Below are 4025 nucleotides of genomic sequence, written 5' to 3'. Positions count from 1 at the left end.
AAAACATTTCTTATTTGATAAAAAAAAAAAAGTGGAGGTTCTCAGTTACCCAATGTTGAAGGAATCTCCCATACCACATTATTGACGACATGAAGAATGATGTTATCTACACAAACCCACATGATCAAGGTACTATAGAGAAAATGATAAAAAAAAATATCATGTTAGAGGGTGATATTAAATTTTTTTTTTTAAATTATTGCTTTCCACCATGATCTTAGGGTCCACGGTTCAATACCTTTAAACCCATGTTTTAATAATTCATATATTTTAATATGTACATGTATCATAGAACAGAGAAGTATTGGCTGTTATTTTTTAAATAATTTAAGGAAACATAATTAAAAATTTATAAACAATGCAAGTGATAATGAAGTGGTAGAGAAATAAGGTGAACCCTAAGGCCGTACACCTAAAATATGGCTACTAGCTAGCCTACTACTATATACGGCAATGAACACTAAACATAAAAAAAAAAAAAAAAAAAACCTACAAAGTGCATGAATAATCAAGAATAAAAGCCCATGCATTGCACTTAAGTTGTGGGGTCTGATGTGGGCTCCATCATATGGCCAACCATTGGGGGTGGCTCATCCCTGTTCTTATTTAAAAATTAAAATAAAATAAAAATATTAATAAATAATATAATATGTTAATATTCAAATTTTAGATTCATTGAACGGGCTTCCATATATTCTCCTATGGAAGAGTGAATGAAGTCAAAGAACTATATAAAAAAAAAATTAGTGCTTAAGTAACTACCCACTCAGTTATGGTCTTAGCTCAAGAAATTGCATCTTTTATTACACTCTTATGATTATAATACAAATGTTTATGTTGAGTATGTGTGTACTTGAATGCTTAATTATGTGATTATTGAGATAAAAAAAAACTTTTATTATAATCTCTTAACTTTTAAATGCAGCTCGTAAGCTTACTTGCTTTTGATCTTCTTCTGCTACATTTGTCATTGTATTAGGTAGCACCTTACCATCTGAAAGTGCACTCTTAACCTTACCTACTTGTGATCCTCTTCCGTTGCATTCGTCATTGTATTGGGTAACATCCTACCAGTGTAGTATTAGGTAAAAGAATACAAACTAACAGATTGAAACAACATACAATATATTGTAAAAATAGAAAATATATATATATATATTTTTTTTTGCTAAAGATCAGCAATGTGTATTTATAATAAAAGGATGTTTACAGTGTAAAGAAAACTGAGAAAAAACACCTTAATCTCCCCAGAAAACATGACATTTGAGCTTAAAACCTTCAGGTCATATTTGGTTTGGGTGATTACATACTTCTGCTATTTAAGTGAAGCGATAGAAAGGTCGACCTAGCGCTTCCCAATAAATGGTTTGTTTGATAAACTGTGGTGCTGTCACCTAGCAATTGTTCTCCTTCTTTTTTGCCGCATGTCTAGCAAGAGCATCCACAGCTGAATTTGCTTCTCTATAGCAATGGGTTATTCGCCACTTTATGGTGCTAAGAAAGTTGCTTGCTTTGCACCACATGTTTAATCGACTCCAGGGTAGATTGCTGAAAAGGATTGAGTAGACAACCGCTTTAGAGTCACACTCAATCCAAATAAATTTCGCACCCATTTCTCTTGCATGTTCAACCCCTGAAAAGAAGGCTCCTAGCTCAGCCATGTAATTTGTTCCTTCACCTTGGAATTCAGAGAAGCATCTTATCACCTTTCCCAAGTGATCACGAATCAGACCCCCTACTCCAATTGAGCCCGGATTCCCTAAAGATGAGCCATCAATATTTAGCTCCCACCACCCTCTTGGGGGCTGCTTCCATCGAACTTCTAAAATCCTTCTTGCTGGTGTCTTTTGTATATTCACCTTGAAGAAATGTGTCATGGTTAAGTCACTCACCGTTTTTACATGCACTCCACCTTTCGCCTGTAGGCTTTCTCCTATCTCCTTATAGGATAGCCTCACTACTTCTGAAGGAATTCTACTCAAGTTGTCATAACTTCTTCTATTCCGCTCCCACCAAATATTTTTGCAGCAGATAATTAGGATTATATCCCAAACTCTAGGTAATGAGACCATCTTTGTCCTCTTGCGCCACCAAGAAAATAGCAATTCAATGATTGGGAGACCACTCCAGGTTTGATTAAAGACATATAGTACTTCCATCCAAATCTGATGTGCAAAAGCACAAGTAATAAACAGGTGATTTATCGTTTCATCACTGTAGCAAAGGTCACATCTTGATGCTAAAGGGACTATTTTCCTGCTAGCCAAGTAATCAGTTGGTAACACTCCTTGTGCCAATCTCCATCCAAAAACTGCAGCTCTAGGATGTAGGTCTCCATTCCAGACATTCAATGTCCATCCCGGTGTGGGTATCTTTCTTCTCAGCGCCTCCCAAGCAGACTTTACCGTGAATTGCCCATTGTTGGTGTACGCCCAAACTCTCATATCAGGCCTATTATTGCATGATATTCTGCTTTCTGCAATCCTCTTGAAAACTCTTTGAAGGTCTGGATATTGGTAGATCCCAATTTTCATCCTTCCAGAAATCTGCTACCATAGCCATTAAACTTCGAGGCAAGTGCAGGGGGAGAATTAGATCTTCAACACTCTGGTTATCTACCCATCTGTCATACCAGAAATTTACAGAGTCTCCACTTCCTATTACCCATCGTTCTGAAGACCGAATAAAATCCCAAACTCTCCTCAGCCCAGGTAAGAGCGTAGATGTGCCAGCAGTTTTCTTGAGAGAGCCATCTTTACTCACTAGTCGCCTTTTCAAAAAGGTTGTTAGAGTTGAATTATCTGAGTAAATATTCCAAGCGAGCTTAGCGATCAACGCTAAGTTTAACTCCCTTAAACGGCAAATTCCCAAACCTCCTTCCTTCTTGGGCTTACACAGCTTTTCCCAACTAAGAGTAATAGCCCTAGAGCTATCTGCATCTCCTGGCCAGATAAAATTGTGCATCCATCTTTCCATAGTTTCTATTGCATTTGTCGGCCAAAGATACACTGAAAAGTTATGAACTGACACACTACTCAGAACTGTGCGTACCAGTTCAAAAAAAATAAAAAAAAATTATATATTATCATATATCAAAAATAGTGTTATAGCCAAATAGAGATTTATATTCAAAGAAGCTCAAGGACCAGTGGAGTGCTTGTTTCCACTCAAACAACACATTAGTAAGAGAGATTGAAGCCCAATTATAACTGAGGTTAATTTGGGCCCCACCTAACCTTCCTAATGGAGATATACCACCTGTATTAAGAAGCAAAACAACATTGCAGAACTCACACCAGGTGTTTTTTTTTATTTTAAACACTTACTAGACATAGGAATAGAGCTTGGACTCATTTAATTAGAACCCATTGTATATAATCACTAATCTAGAAACTTCTATACTTGATTTGGATCTTGTGAACAGTCTTAGGTTCCTAAGTTCTCAGGTGTTTGATTATTTTATATGGCAAAATATTAATGGTTGTCATTTAGTAGTTTTTCTACTGTTTTATATGTTTAATAGCATAAGCAATGTAAAAGCTTATGCTAATTAATATAATTTTACTTCACTTTGGAAATGCAAGTCTCATGCAACCTAGCATTAAAATAGATTTTAACAATTTTAAACTTCTGTATTTACATTATATAATTGTATTGGAAGTTGGGTAGCACATGAGAGAAAAGGAGTTTAGAGTCTTATTACATGCTTGAGATATTTTTTTAAGAGGGTCTTGAACTTGCAACCCCACTAATCTCATAAAATTATAACACTTAAAAACTAAAATAATATTATAGAGAATCAAAACTTATCCCATCTATTTCACTTAATTGGGGCGAGAATATGGAAAAGGTATTGAGGTGTGCCCAAATTGGGAGCCTTGTTACCTGCCGTGCCCCACTTTTTTGTCACATAAATTGGTTATTTCGTTACTCTATGTATATATTTTGTTAAGCTTTTCGAAGGTTCTCTTTCTTGGTATCTAGCTTTTGGTAATGATGGGAAACGTTAAAAATGGTGGGTCTAA

The sequence above is a fragment of the Telopea speciosissima genome, chromosome 2 (genome assembly GCF_018873765.1).
Source record: "Telopea speciosissima isolate NSW1024214 ecotype Mountain lineage chromosome 2, Tspe_v1, whole genome shotgun sequence".
NCBI classification, from domain to species: Eukaryota; Viridiplantae; Streptophyta; class Magnoliopsida; order Proteales; family Proteaceae; genus Telopea; species Telopea speciosissima.
Note: the sequence above shows the minus strand (reverse complement) of the source record.